General features: G+C 41.4%; 1 protein-coding gene across 6 annotated transcripts in view; it reads left to right on the top strand.

Annotated features, from left to right (window-relative positions):
* Positions 1-16212, top strand: part of ST6GALNAC3 (ST6 N-acetylgalactosaminide alpha-2,6-sialyltransferase 3) — a 580324-nt gene that overhangs the window by 234667 nt on the left and 329445 nt on the right. The window lies entirely within an intron of this gene.

Raw genomic sequence — 16212 nt, forward strand, 5'->3', positions numbered from 1 at the left:
CTGTATGTATTGAATTTTATCAAATGGATGGTTGACATCTTTTGAAATAACTGTGATTTTTTCTTTTGAAACTTATCAAGATGGTACTTTCCTGTTTTGAACTGTATTTGACAATTAATTTGTTTTTCATGGTTTATGTATCAGTTAGGTTTCTCTAGAGAAACAGTACCGACAAGATGTGTATATGTGTGTGTGGGGGTGGCGGGGGGGGGGTGGAGAGAGAGAGAGAGATTTCTTTTGAAGGGATTGGCTCATGTGATTGTAGAGTCTCGATGAGTCCAAAATATGATGGGCCAGTGTGCTTGAGACTCAAGGAGTTGCCATTTGAATCCAAAGGCAGTCTGCTGACAAAATTCCTTTTCGCTTGAGGGAGGTTTCTTTTTGTTCTATTACTGTTTAGATGAGGCCCACCCACATGATGAAAAATAAGCTGCTTTTACTGAAAGTCTAAAATTAAATATTAATTGCATCCAGAAAAGAAGTTCACAGACACATCCAGAGTAGTGTTTAGCAAAATAACTGGGCATTATATCCCAGCTAAATTGACACATAAAATTAACCATAACAATGTATAAGGCTTTTAATGAATCATTGAACTTGAAAATTTCTCACAGATACGCTATGGGTTATGTAAAATTATTTTTTCCTATTTTAGATGAGGAAATTGAGGCTACAACAGGTAATACTACTCACTCCAAGTCACACTTGTTCAAAGTGGCAGGGATGAGTCTTGAAATCCGGACTTTAGAGCCCCAAGTTTTGATCATATGATCAGGTGCAGAAAAAGAGCATCTCATGTGTTGACATGTTATTCTCCATATTGGCCCTGCTTCCTTTGCTCAGGTTTCAACCGCCTGTATCTCTCGAATGTGACTTAATCTTAACTGCTTTTGTTCTGTTGGATGACGGATATGAGTTGAGATTTTACTTACTGGTATGAGCTGCTTGAAATTGATTATCTTGTTGCAGCCGCGTCTGGGCTGAGTGCAATAGTGAACCTCTCCCTGACTGTTTATTGTACTGATAGGCGTAATAACCACAGCACTACCATTCTTGCTATCTTGCTGATGAATTGACCTCATATTTCTCTCTTTACATTTTTCAAAAGATACAGAGCTGCCTTATGAGTTACTTAAGCCTTGTTTCAAAGGCAGGACGGTTGATAACTGTGTTTCATCCCTGGCTGCAGGGCCTTTTGACCCCGAATTCCTGAAATAATATGAGGTTTCAGACATGATGTGTTCAGCACAGCCTTTCAGAGTGAAAATGTCCACTTCCCCAAATTTAAGAACTAATGGGGTATGGTAAAATATTCTCTTGATTTTAAATTAGGTGCAAATTTACATTGTTTGTCAGAAATCCACTGAGGATGAAAGTGAAGCAAAGTTTTAAAGCTCTGTGTCAAATATCCCTTGTGCGCCTTTCTTAAACATGGACTTCAAAGAGGCAGATTTGTCTTTGATATCTGTGGGAGACGCGTGAATGTGATCTGACTCCAATTGCCCTCGTCATCTCAAGAATTTATTATTTATTTCTTCATTCATTCATTCATGGGTCAGTGGTCAGTTTGCTTATTTGTTCTCGAAACTGGCATCGTCATTATAATTCTCCTTTTCATTAAATAACCCACTCTCAGCCTGTTGTTATTATCCCCACTTAGAGTTTGGGAATGGAGTCTCCTAATATGAGGTCATTCAGCCCTTCAATGAGAGGTGTTAAAAATTCTTATGCTGACAAAAACACAAGAATCATGGCAACAGAATAATATTCACCATCTGAGCCACCTTGACATTTTCCTGCTAGTCGGAAGCTTTCTTTTTTGCTTTCACCATAGAAGAATGCATCTTAAATTCTGTAGGCTACATAATCAAGCCCAGGGGCTTTCTCTTTTCAGTGCATCCTGCCCCCATAACTAGTTTACTCTGTAAGTGATGTTAAATATGCAGAAAGCCAATTAGGAGATTCCACTTAGGATTCCTTCTCTTAACTGTGTCTCAAAACTTATGGTAGTATTACTGCTAGGAAAAGCTGTTAGAAGAAAAATAATATATTCTATCTTGGCCCTTCAGTTTTTCACCTCCATGCCTTAATTCAAACTGACAAACTTCTCTCTGCCATCTCTGTGTGTAGAAAAATCTACCCATTTCTCAAAGCGCAGTCCAAAGGCCATTTCCTCCTTGGTGGTTTGCCTGAGCTCCTTAGAAGTCAAAGCTCCTTCCAATAAACCTTTTTTTTAAAGCACTTTTTAGTGGCAGCTAATATACTAAACACTGGTATAATTCTTTATGTTTTACAAAGTTTATGGACATATTATCCCATTTAATAAATAATCTTGTGAACTTGATTATATCCTCCATTTTAAATTATAAACGTTCAACAAGTGGAGCATAGAGAGGTTAAGTAATTTGTTATGTGCCACATAGCTGTCCTCTCTTCTGTCATCAAATTTCTTCCTTTGCCAATATAGCCTTTTGGTCTCATCATCAGTATCATCTTAGCTAACCCTTACTGAGCACTTCTCTTTGTCAGGCTTCTTCTAAGTTATTTATATGCACCAGAAGCAGAAGCAGCAGCACTGAACACCTCCTTGTCAGATTATCAGTCTTCAACACAACTCTGTATGGTAGGTACCATTATTATCCTCCTATTTACAAATGAGTAATCCAAGAGAAGCAGAAGTTAACTAACTTATTCAGGGTCTAGTAACTGCAGGAACCTACCGGGACTGTCAGTTCTTTTCATATCACAAATCCAGTGTCTAATAAGTGAAAATGCTGCAAAAACACAATTGCCAGAGACCACCCTTCAGCCACCATTGCTATAGGAACATTGAGCTCCATCTTCTTCTGCACTTCAAACATTTCAGGGGAATATTCCATTGGCAGAAAGGAAGTTTGGGAAGTGTAGTTAGTGTTTCAGACCTTGCTAGATGGGATGGGGGAAGAAAGATCACAGAAGGTAAAAATGGATGCTGAGTACCAACAGATGATATCAGCATAATGATGTAAGACTGTTGTCCACTCCTTTTGAATAAGATGGCCATTGAATGTTTCGTCACTGAGAATTTGCATTGGTTTCACCCAATGTGGGGGGAGAGGAACAATGGCACAGATTCATGTCATAAAGAAAGATTGCTTGTTAATGAGCAGTGGGATACTGCACTGAGAAATGGGTGGATGTTTTCTAAGCTTATGAGAAGTTTATTCTATGTTTAATGGAAAATTAATCAGGCCACCAAATGCCCAGAGGGCTATATCCAGATGTATTCTGATTTGTAGTCACTCAGTGGATATGCAACCGTCCAAATTCTTCCTTAATCCTTCAACTCTCTAAGTAATGATTGAGTAGAACCTTTGCTCTGCCTTTCCTGCTCAAATGTGAATGCATTACTTTTTGTCCAGACCATCATTTCCTGTGTATTGCAACTTACTTTTTAAAAACTGGATAAATTGCCATCAATTCCTCATCTGACCAATCACTTGTTTCACCAATTGCTTGCAGGTTCCCATTCCAGCAACAGCCCTAGCATGAAAATATCCCACCACAGTATTTTCCCCGCTACCACCAACTGAGTAGGGCAGGGTTTGCTCTGATGAGTCATCTGTCCCAGAAAGGTCTTTGTTTGAAAAAAATGTCAAGACTCCTTTTACGGGGAATCAATGAAATGTAAATGTAGACATGTATTTACCAAAAAGAGTGGTTACTTAAGAATTACTAGGCAATAACCATCATACTTGTCAGTGTATTGTGTCTTTTCTGATTATTCCTGTCTTTTTATGAAGAAACCTGCCTAGAATACAAGTATGTCCTGGATTTTTTTCCTTCAAGTGTGCTTTCTCGAAGTTTCCTGGAAGATTGGTTGGATCACAAGGATTTTAGTTGGTGGCATCTTGTTAATCAGCTCAGATTTGTTAAAGTCATTAGTGTTACAAATGTCCTTGCACTCACAATTTTCCTTACCCAGTGTTAATTCTGTGGCAGTGTATTAGTGTGGGCAGGGTATCTCCCACCAACTCGGTGTTTTTAATGGAGCATACCCTGGTTAATGAGAGTGGGGATCCCCATGGGAAAAACGGCATTTTGTTCAGACATCTTGTGGGAGCCGAACCTGCTAGAATGCTCTTCTGGGATTTTCATCACTAATCTGCTGACAACTGGAGCCTGCATCCCATCAATTCCTCTTCACCGGAGCCATGAGTTGTGGTGCACTTTCTTTATCTAGTCATTTCCTTTTTCTCATTTTCTAATTCATGAAAGAGACATGGAAACATTAGGAAAAGTTGGGACTTGGCAAATTGTGAGACGAATTTTCCCATGTTGGTCCCCATAGTGTTCAGAGTGAGATAGGTATTTAACTTCAGTGAATTCTAAGTTGCCTTGTGTAGGACACTGTTAATACCACATCTTGGGAAGGAGATAAGGCCATGATGAGTCACGTTTTCACCAGGTATAGGCTGTGCTAAGTGTTTCAGAGCTAGTGGCATTCCTTGTAGTGGAGAAGGTAGTTACAAGGTTAGAACCTGTGTTATAAGTCAGTCCATGTACTGTTCTTCAGACCATTCAGTCTACAGACTCTGACGTCTGCCCGTCTGTCCGCTAAGCTCTCACTGCACCCACTCCCTATGATGCCCAGTGCTTTTGCCATGCTGCATCACTTTGAATTCCAAAATAACAATATGTTTTATTCCTTTCTGAATTTCCAAATGCCTGCCCCTCATTTATCTGGTTAACTACTCACCTTCCAGGCCTTTGATCATTACCTTCTTTTTATGGGTGTGCTTGTGTAGCCTCTACCTATTTCCATTAAAGCACCTATAACCATTTCTTTCTATTACTTGTGTGCAGAGCTGACTTGCTCTATGTAAATGTCGGCTCCTTAAAGGTCGGATCCTCTTCATACCTCAAGTCCCTTCCATTTTCCTTCCTGCCACTAGTGGTACCTTTACACAGAGAGAATCACATCCAAAAATATTTTACAATGTGTGAAATTCACTGTAGTATTTATTTCAATCTTAACAGAAAAACAGATTAGTTTGTCCAGAGATGTGGCTTTCCTCAATTATGATATATTCAATGGGTGGGACTATTCACCAAGATTTGTATTTCATAAAATCACAGGAAAGGTATCCAATAATTAAAAGGTATGGAGGCAGATTTGAGCTCAATATAAGTAATAACTTTCTGTTCATTAAAACTCTTCAAAACTGGAATATGCTATCTTGTCAAATAATGAGGTCTCAATGACTGAAAATATTCATACCAAGACTCACAGGGATGCTATTAAATATATATTTTTATATTGGTTTGGAATAGGTGCTTGCCAAGCTCCTTTCGATCTTAAGATTCTATTTTTATCTGTATAATTCAGTTCAAATATCATTAATTTTCCATAATTGTCAATTATGGATTCAATATCAATTAATGTATCTCAACCTTTATTTAAACATTTTTATTAATCAACGTCAATGAAAAGCATTATCCTCTGCCTCATTCCCCAGTGAATCCAGCTATCCTTGTTTATCTATGTTTACTTCCACTCTTTATATGTATCATAAAATTCCTAAGGCTTTTATAAATATCTTTCAATTTAAGTCAAAAAATACTTGAATGATGGGCCAGATACAGTAGGAGATGCAAAAAAGATATGATAATGATTATGGTAGGTAACATTTATCAAGTGCTTACTGGCATTTTACACATATGAACACATTTGTTACTCACAACATCGCTATGTGGTAGGTGCTAATTTCCCATTTTATAAATTAGAATACTGAGGCACAGAGGTTAACTTGCCCAAGATCAGAGAGTGGACAAGGCAATCCTTGCTTTTACTTATTCTAAAGATTTCTTCTTTGAAGCTTCTTTTTGTTGTTATTGCTTTATGATAGTCTGACATTGGCCAATCAAATCCATGTATATCTAATCCACACCATTTATGATTTTCTAAAGTTGCTATTTAACTATATATCTTTAGTTTGAACTCCTAGGAATGTGGTTCTATCTCCACGATTATGTTAATTATCCCCCAGAGAATTCTCCATTTATGTTTTGCTTTTGTGGGAACCACGATAGTATGCAATAATCCAATGACAAATTAACTTCTTCTGTAAGCACACCTGTGTCCCTAGAAAGTATAATGTAGAGAAGCTATTTTCAACTTTTGACATGTATCAGATTCACCCAAAGGATTAGGCAAAATACCAATTGCTGGGCCCCAATCAGATTCAGTAAATGTGAGGTCAGTTCAAAAGTCTGCGTTGGTAACATGTTCCCAGTTAATGTGGATGCTTCTGGTCTTGAGACCAGACTTTGAGTCTAGACTTTTTAGAGGTTAGGCTGGGTCAGTTGATACCATTTAATCCTCTACTGGTTTTATTAGTTTACTCCAGACCACTCTCTATTTTTTACTATTTGATAAAATGTCTGCACCTGCTTGCTTCAAAAGATTGTGTGGAGTAGAACTCTACCTGAAGGTAAAGACTAAGCGCGTAATTACTTGAGGCTTTTATCACCTCCCTTTTCCAATTTATGTTTTCTAATGAGCATACACAGCTTAGCACATAGTAGATGATCAGGGAATGTTTTTACAATCAAATCAATATCTCTTATAATAAAAAAAAATATTGCATCAGGCTTGATTGACTGACCACGTATCTCTAACCATGCTAGAATAAGAATAACTTTTTCTGGAAAAAATTATTAATTTTATTGATCCAAAAGAGCCATGTCAAATTGTTTTCCTCTTCTTGCTATTTTCAATTTTTCTAGTTTTGGGCTCAGCTAGCAGTACCACAACTGAACAGGCTGCATGGATTTTAATAAGGATTCCTATTTTTGAGAAGGATAATAAGCAAGTCTGGAGGGCAGGGTCACACTCTGAAAGCCTGCCTGACACGAGGAAAAGATTAAAATGCAAGGGCAGGCTGAGCAGGCTGGGAGGAAGCTGCAGTTTCTCACTGTGGATTTTCTCAGAGTGCCATTAGCTCACCAAGAAGAACACAGGGCAGATTGCATTGACATGAGAGACGCAAGGTAGAGCTCAGTTAGCTTAAATTTTTCTTTTTGGTGGGGTGGGCATCATTTCAATTATGTGTTGCAATAATAGAACTTTGACCCAAAATATGTTTCTTAGTTTTGTATTTCTTAGCATTGCACGGCACAGAATATTTCCTGTTTTTCCACGAGTGATGATCATGGGATGCCCTTACATTTACTGTGTAAGTGAATCCCAAGGCAGTCGTTTAGAGATCTCCCGTTACAACAGTCGTGTGTTTTTGTGGTATAAATGAGGCTCCTGGTCATCAGGATACAGTCAACCATGGACCTGCGCACCCTGAGCAGTTTACAGCGCAGTCATATTCCATCTCCGTTAGAAATGTGTGAGATAACCACTGGGATAATAACCCCATTATATAGGTGAGGAAACTAAGTTACTACAAGCTTAGGTGATTTGTTCAAAAGAAAATAGCCAGTGAGTGGTGAGGGCTGTGATGACATCTCCAGTTTTCTTACCCCTGCTTCATGCCTGACTCGAGACACTACCCTGCCCTGCACCCCAGGGCCTAATGAGAAAAATGGGAGGCTGGGGAAAGGTAAGTGACTTGCTCATCAAAGGCAAGGGAGAGAGCTGATTATGGAACGCCATCTCCTGATTCTAAGGAGAAACCCAGCCCACCCCGCCGTGCTAAATGGATTCCTTAGTTATTCCCCCCTCCCCTCTGTCTGCTAAGTGTTTGTGAACAGCAGCTGCATTAGCAAGTAGCCAGGCCTTCTTCCAGATGAGCTAATGTGCTGCCAGAGTGGAGACTTGCAGGGCTCACTTCACAGGCCAAAGAGGACATCTGCATTTGCCTCTCAGCCCCAATTATTCAAATCTGCTCACAGCTGGAGGGATGACAGGTCCACACAGAGGCCAGTCTCTGATCTCCAGACTCCCTTTCACACAGATCTGTCCCTCCTGTTGCTGAAGCAGAGGCCAGGCTGAACTCCCTTGGATTTGGAGCACAGTAATTCCCACAGTCCCCAAGCACCCTCTGGCTGCTGTGTCAGCAACTGGATGCTCGCCCGGGCTCTGCAGGACTCTGGAGTCTGAAGCCTGCTGGCCTGGAGGCAACAGCGCTGCCAGATGTGCATGCTAATAAATGGCAGGAGCTACTGTGCAATTATAGTGGTACAGAAATAAGTTGGGAAATTATCTCTCCCACTGGGTTTGGAATCTAGAGTAACTGAGGCAGCAAACAAACTTGTCTTTGTGTGTGGGATAGAACTAGTGCACCAGTGGCTTCTGATCAGGGCTGTTTTCTTCTTGGAATGGAGCCCTTTTGAGCTGTCTAAAGGGTGAAGTGTTTAAAAGCAGGTGGTTTAGTCCTTGATACATAAAGCGTGGCCTGAGGGCCTCCATCACTTGGGTTTGGGCTAGAAATGTGGAATCCAGGGCCCAGCCGTGGCCTACTACATCAAAGTCTGTATTTTAACAAGATCTGCAGAGGGTTTACTTGCATGCTGGAGAAGCCCTGACCCAAACGATACTCAAGCCTGGGGAGAATCTTAGGGGCATATGAGAGACTCAGAGGCTGTGCCACTTCCTCTGTGGTTCTGTAGTATAACTTGGTCACATTGAATAGGAACTGGGGATGGGGTGATATTTATCATCCTGTCTTCTCTGGCCTGGAGTGACATTTCCAAAGGGCTGTGAAATGGTACATGTCCAGACAAGGAATTTGCAGTTGCACAAGCACCGCAAGGCTTTCTCCTGGCAGTCTTTGAACCACCTGGTCCTCCGAGGAGTAACTACTTACTACATTGCACCTTACAGTCAGAAAAGCCCACAGCTGCCCTGCCCTGCACGGGGGAGCCGTCTGACTAATGGAGGAGCAGCATACAGAAGTGATGCTGTGGCTATTAACATTTTTATGGGTGGACTGCTTTGCAAAGCTGAGGGAAAGTATCACTCTTTTAGGATTAATACATTTAACAAAAAGTCTGCCAGGAGAGGAGGCTTTTGCTGATAAATAGAATTTTGCTGTTGATTTATCTAGTAATGGAGGCTTGAAATTGCAGGAATCAATGTGTATGTGAAAGCCATTGTCGTTTGGTTAATTATGTTTTGTCAGCGTTATGGGGAAGCACTTTTTGCTCAGGGCAGCCAAATATATTGCAGCCAGAATCCTGTATTGTGAGTGATGAGCTGAAGTGCAGGTAAAGACAAAGACACCTGTAATTCCAGATCCCTGGACACGTGATGCCTCCAGAAGCTTGACTTCCCTGCACTAGGGTGGTGACACTTAGGTCTGTTTCCTCTAGTCCAGTGGTTCTTAACTGGGGCAATTTTATGCCACCCACCTACCCACCACGGGCCATTAATGAATAGCTGGAGACATTTTGGTTGTTATAACTGGGAAGGAGGTGGGGTAGGTAGAGGCCTGGGATGAAACTGATGCTAAATATCCTCCAATGCACAAGATAGTTCTTACTCGCACCCCAACAAAGACTTATCTGGCCCAAAGTATCGATAGTGCTGAGGTTGAGAAACCTCAAGGACCAAGTCCCTATCCTGTTTGTCAACAGATTAAGAAATTAGGTCTATGGAAATTGAAGTCATCTAGGATTATCTGCCAGGACATCCACCTAGGGGGGAATCAAGAGGAGCATGCAGTAGAAGAGGCTGGAATGGTTCCCAGGCCACTGCCACCTGTCTGTCATTGGTAGTGATGCTGTTATCAGTATCATTCTCAGCTTTGCCTTCTCTTCTTTGTGATGAATCAGCCATCACAGTGATGGAAGGGCAGTTTGGAAGGGCTAACCTGCACTACGGTCTCAGCTCTGCTATTTGCTAATTGAGTGACCTTGAGTATGCGAGGCAGAATAATGGCCCCCACAGATGTCTTGGAACCTATGCATACATTACCTTACATGATGCAGGGGGACTTGCAGATGTGATTAAGTCAAGGGTCTTGCAATGAGGACATTACACTGGAATATCCAAGTGGGCCCAACGTGATCACTCGCGTCCTTTTAAGTGAAAGATGGAGATAGGAGAGTTAAAAGTCAGAGATTTAAAGATGTTATGCTTCTAGTTTTGAAAATGAAGTAAAGTTGGAAGAAGGGACTATGAGCCAAGGAATACAGGCCACCCTACCTCTAGAAGCTGGAAAAGGCAAGGAAACAGAGTCTCCCCTAGAGCCTCCAGAAGGAACGCAGTCCTGCCGATACTTCGATTGTAGCCCAGTGAGAACCGCTGTGGACTGCTGCCCTCCGTAACTGCAAGGTCATGAGTACATGTCACTTTAAGGTACTAAGTGTGTGGTGACTTGTTGTTACAGCCATAGGGAATTAACATATTGAGTCAGATGTGTTTCTTCTCAATGTCCCCCTGTAAAATGGGCCTCGATCATTCATTCATGCCACAGTGATTTATTAACTGCCTATTATGTGTCAGGGACTATACTTGGGATAGAGCAGTGAAAAACACAGACCAAGCCTTACTCTAATATTGCTACAGAAGACCAATAAACACCAAAAAAAGTGTGTAGGTGTATAAATGGTATATAAGTGATAAGTGGAGGAAAATTAAAGCAAGTAAGGGAGCTGGAGTCCATGGCTGTTTCCTAGGAGGTGTTCAGAGAAGTGAGGGAGAAAATCATGTAGATATCTGAAGGAAGGGTGTTCATGGCAACGGGAAAGCAAAGAAGCTAGGAGCCTTAGGGACTTAAAGTACAGGAAGGGGGGCATTGTGGATAATCATAGTAATTACCGTACAGGGCTGTTGTGAGAATTCCAGGCAACATACATGAAACCCTTGGTTAACTTCAAAGCACTTGGCAAACATAAGTTATCATCATTGCTGTGGTTCCTTAGAGTATATCTGTGGGACTGCCAAGTGACCCAGAGGGTCACCTTTATTTTTTGTCTGTACGAAAATGAAGAGGAACATCTGTTGGCCCAGAGCCCTGGAAATTGTGCACAGAGGCCCAGAAATAGGAGTCTTTTCACAACATGGAGCTGATGGTGATTCTATGTGTGCCTTTCAGATTGACAAACCTTTGTGGGATGGTGAGGATGGGTCAGATGGGTGGGAAATCACTGCTCTATGGCCAGCCTCATGCCTTATACCTTTGTGGTGCAGGAGGCCCACAAGCCAGATGGGGCTTAGAGCACTCAACTTGTTTCTTACAAGGGTGCATGCCATCCTGGGAGAGAAATCATAGAGGAATTTACAGACCTTGGCCCCTGCCTGGCCAGGGCCTAGAAAGAAGCCCTTAGGACGGACTGTGACAGCTCAGACTTGCCAGACTTGATTCCCAGGAGGAATCAAGTTCTGCTAAAGGAGGGAATAGAAATATTTGGTCTGTGTGTCTGTTTTTCTGCCAGTACCATACTGTTTTGATTATTGTGGCTCTGTGGTACAAGGTGAAGTCAGGGAGTGTGATACCTCCAACATTGTTCTTTTCTCCTAGGGTTGTTTTGGCTATTTGGGGGTCTTTTGTGGTTGCATGTAAATCTGAGGATTTTTTGTTCTATTTCTTGAAAAAAATGCCATTGGGATTTTGATGGGGATTGCATTAAATCTGTATATTGCTTTAGATAATATGGCCATTTTAACTATGTTGAAATATAATCCAAACACTTCTTCTTTTGCAAGGCAGGTGATGAAATGGTCTGTTTTTTATAAAAGGATGAGAAAATTAAAATGCTGAAATGTTGCACATGGCTTTGTGTTTGGGAGTAAGACTTTTCTCTGGTGGTAGGTAGGAAATTGGAGGAGGCTCAGGGTATGAGGCACCCAGAAGGCTCTCAGCCTCTAGAGTTGGCCTGTGTGCCTACCCATTAACATCTTTGGTTTAAGGGTATGTTTTTTTCCCCATGCGTTTTGTATCTCTAATCTCATAAGGACCAAGGCAAGGTCACAGATGATGTGTGTGTATTACATCTTTCTTTATGCTGAATAATCCACTTGTAGCTGAAAGGCATTGCAGTCATTAATTTGATTATCCTGTTAGATTTTTTTTTTTCCCTAAATGAGTTTCTGTAAGCTGTCTTTCCCTGCTTTTTGACAGATAAATGAAATAGCTTCAGAACTGAGAGATTAATGTATGTGCTTTATCATCTGAGTGGGGCTGCTTTCTCTTTTTAGAGACACAGTCACAAAGGTAAAGTGAACATCTTCAGTCCTTTCACTCTTTCAGTTTTTATAAAATCTGTATTTGGATATATTTGTTCTGCCGCCTGGAAGGACTGGAAGAGGAAAGGTAAAGCAAAGCCGAGCAAGAGGAGCAACTCCAACTCAGGAGTAATGAAAATAAAAAGAAGGCAAGATCAGTGTGTGCTCTCAGTTCTGTGGGAGCTGAATCCGTGTCCTCGAAAGCTTGGGAAAGGAGTGCACACCAGGCAGAAACCAGGCGTACAGCCAGGATGACCAGCTAGAAAATCTCTGAGACACCATGGCCTGTCAACCACTGATACGCAGGCAGCTTCCCCGTCCTCAAGGTCAGAACAAATTCCTGTCTTACTTCTTTCTTCTCCTCAACATCTAAAGCCAAACCCTACAGAGTATGGAGGAGAAATGAGGACCAAACACATCCTTCTATCTTTGAAGTTCTTTGATATTCAGTGCCTTTTATTTTCTGAAAGCCTTGGTAGCGTGTTCATGCCATGAAATAGCAGGCTTCCCTTGCATAAGAGTGCCAGTGAAAAGTAATTGTAAAGCAAATTTGTGCAGAAGAATTAAAACCATCTGTGAGAATTGCTTCAAGTGGCATATCGTACTCATTCATTTATTCATTAAAGAGTCGTGGTGCTTGCTCAGTGTCAAGTCCTGTGGTAAGCATTGGACATGGCGCAGGTGTGAGACAAGATCTCATCCTGGGCCTCCCAGAAATCTTAATATAAGTGGTGGGGGAAACACACAAACATGCAAATACACAAGTATGCAATTAAATTACAAATTATCAAAAAAAACCACACAAAAAAAACGTTAAGAAAGAGACAGACCGGCTATCATGCTAGAGAGTTACGACTGGCAGGTAAAGGACGAGGGAAACAACTTTGAGTAGCCAGGGATGGCCTTCCAGAGACTTCATCTGAGACTGGGGGATGAAAAGGAGCCAAGTGCATTGTTACAGACCAGAAACGGAAACAATTTTCATGCTAGCTATTCTGGGAAGATGGGAAAGCCTGTATTTACAAAGGGGAATTTTGATTTATAGAGTCACAGGTCTAAGAGGAGCCTGTCACACTTATGCTTCTAAGGAGACTTTCCCTGGTCCCCCTTCCCATCCAGCCCCTGCCTCCTGCATTTCATATTCCCTTTCCCTGCATTATTTTTCTCCCTCGCTATTACCGATATCTGACATACTCTCTCGTTTGCTTATTTATCTGGCTTATTGTCTGTCTTTCCCACTAGAATGTGAGCTCTGTGAGAACCTGCATTTTGTCCATTTTATTCATGACGACTGTGTCTCCTGTGCTGGGAAGAGCAACTTCAGTGAATACCATTTTCACTACACTAAGCTATGTGTTTTGTCCCTGAAAGGAGTATGGCATGGAAGAAAGATAAAGAAGTTTGAAAGCTGCCAGACCTGGAATAATCAGCCCTACTTTACAGGGTTGTTGTGAGATTGAAATGAGAACATGCATGTAAAAAATGAGTCCCATGCTGGTGCATCACAAAGGTTGAGTAAATATTCTCTTGTTCATCCCCACCTTGCTTTTCCTCCATGCGCTCAGTGAAGGCGAGAGCTATGAACATTGTGAAGTAGGGGAACATAGTGTCTAATGTTTATCCCTTCCCTTGTTGGGTCCCTTTAGTCTTTTTTGGTGCCTTTCTTGGTCACACACTGAACCCAGCTCTATCCTTTCTTCGTGCCCCATCCAATCCTACCTGGCTGTCGTTCTAGGCCCTCAGGATCCTTTCCTTTGGTTTACAAGGAAGGGAACAGCTGCTAAGTCTGCAACCAATTTATGCTGCCTCCTAGCTGACTGCCTCTGTGGCAGGAGCAGGCCAGTCCTCCTTACTGTGTGCTGGTAAGAGTGGGTGAAGCAAGCAGAGACACCATCCCCCCGGGCCTGGGCTTAGCCGCCTCCATAGGCAGTGAAGAGGAGACTGTCACTACATGTCGCCTTACCTATCCCATTTCAGTGCTTGCTGACTGACCTCAAAAAAGTCTGTTTGAATCTCTTTTCTTCAGAGTAAAAGTGAAAGAATAAATTACGGTAGTTTCCCCTTATCCACATAGGATCCGTTCCCAGACCCCCAGGAGATGTCAGAAACTGCAGATAGTACCAAGCCCTCTATATATGATGGTTTTCCCTATGTATACGTACCTATGCTAAAGTTTAATTTATAGGCACAGTAGGAGATAAACAACAGTAACTCATAAAATAGAACAAATAGAACAATGACAATGATATACTGTAATAAAAGTTCTGTGAATGTGGTCTCTCTCTCAAAATATCCTATTGTGCTGTACTTACACTTCTTGTGATGACGTGAGACGATATAATGCCTACATGATGAGATGAAGTGAGGTGCATGACGTAGGCATTGTGACATAGTATTAAGCTACTGTAAGGGTTGTAGTAGCACAAGCACTGTGACACCACGACAGTCCATCCGCTAACCGAGACGGCTACTAGGTGGCGAGTGGGTAGTGTATATAGTGTGGATACACTGGACAACGGGACTATTTCACATCCTGGGTAGGATGGAGGGGGACAGTGTGAGACTTCATCACGCTGCTCAGAATAGCATACAATTTAAAACTTATGAATTGTTTATGTCTGGAATTGTTCACTTAATATTTTCAGACTGCACTTGATCACAGGTAACTGAAACCGAGGAAAGTGAAACTGCGGATGAGAGGGACGACTGAAGGACAGAAGGAGGGAGAAAACATGGCTAGACATCAGAAGCGTAGAGAGAGGATAGAGTGTAGAGAGTGAAATGGGAGAGAGGAGAAGAAGGAGATAGAAGAATGAATGAAAGAGCAAAACAGAATAAAGGCAGTGGGTAAATAAGCCAGTTAAATGTTGGCATGTCTTATACCCACAGAGAAGATGTTAACAGCAAGGTCTGTAAAAATACTAGTATGGTAGTATCTGTACCTTGGAATAACATTTCTAATGATAAAAACAATAATACAGTAACATTTATTAAACACTATGCTAAAAATTTTACATAGATTATCTTCTCTGCATATTCCTTTCAGTTGAAGGCAAATCCTGTCATTTCTATGCTCAGAATTCTTCAAATGGGTCTCATGTTACTCAGAGTAAAAACCAATATCCTTATGGGATCTGCTCCCCACCCCCACCTCTCAGTATGATCTACTTTCTGTCCTCGTCCCTGAAAGTATTTGCTCCCACTCTCTCCCTTGTTCCCTTCATTCTATCCACATTGGCTTCCTTGCTATTCTTGATCAAACTAATTGTACTGCCTCAGGGCCTTTGCACTGGCTCCTATTTTGCCTGGAATAGTCATCTCCTAGGACCTCATGACTTTCTCCCTGCTTCCTTTGGGGCTCTTCTTTCATCACTTCTTAAGCAGAAGTTCCCTGTGACAACCCCGTATAAAATGTCAGCTCCCCACTGCCTTCTCTTTCTCCTGCTACCCATCCTCCTCACCTTGCTTTAATTTTCTTTATACTACTTATCATCACCTGGCACATACTATTATTTTGTGTCAATTGTTTTTCTTTTGACTCTGAACTATTGAGTACAGGGACTGTGTTAGCTTTCTTCTTGATTTGAAGTAGATTCACGGGCACTGCATCCTCGCAACAGCTCCAGGAGGTGGATGCTCATTTTCATTACCCATTGTACAAAAGAGAAAAAATAAGCTCACATCAGGTAAGTAAATTCTCTAAGGACATAGATTGGTGGCGGTAAAGCCAACTTCAGATAGAGACTTGCCAGTGTCCAGGGCCAATGCTCTTAACCGCTGTGCTAAGTGGTTTCCCAGAGAATATCCACACTGTCAGGGCACCTATCCCACAGGGAAGATTATCACGGTACCTGGTTTATGGTGAGAGTTCAGTGAGCACTCAAGAAATTACTATTATCATTGTCACTATTATAATCACTATGTGGATTTTATTTACCGCATATATGCAGAGAAAGTTTTAATTGAAATGTTATCTGTTCATAAGTTATTGTTTTAGGAAAGAGCATCTAAAAATTGGAAATGAGGCCAAAAAATGACTTCATATCCTTTCA

Source organism: Rhinolophus sinicus, linkage group LG06 (genome assembly GCF_036562045.2).
Source record: "Rhinolophus sinicus isolate RSC01 linkage group LG06, ASM3656204v1, whole genome shotgun sequence".
Classification (NCBI taxonomy): domain Eukaryota; kingdom Metazoa; phylum Chordata; class Mammalia; order Chiroptera; family Rhinolophidae; genus Rhinolophus; species Rhinolophus sinicus.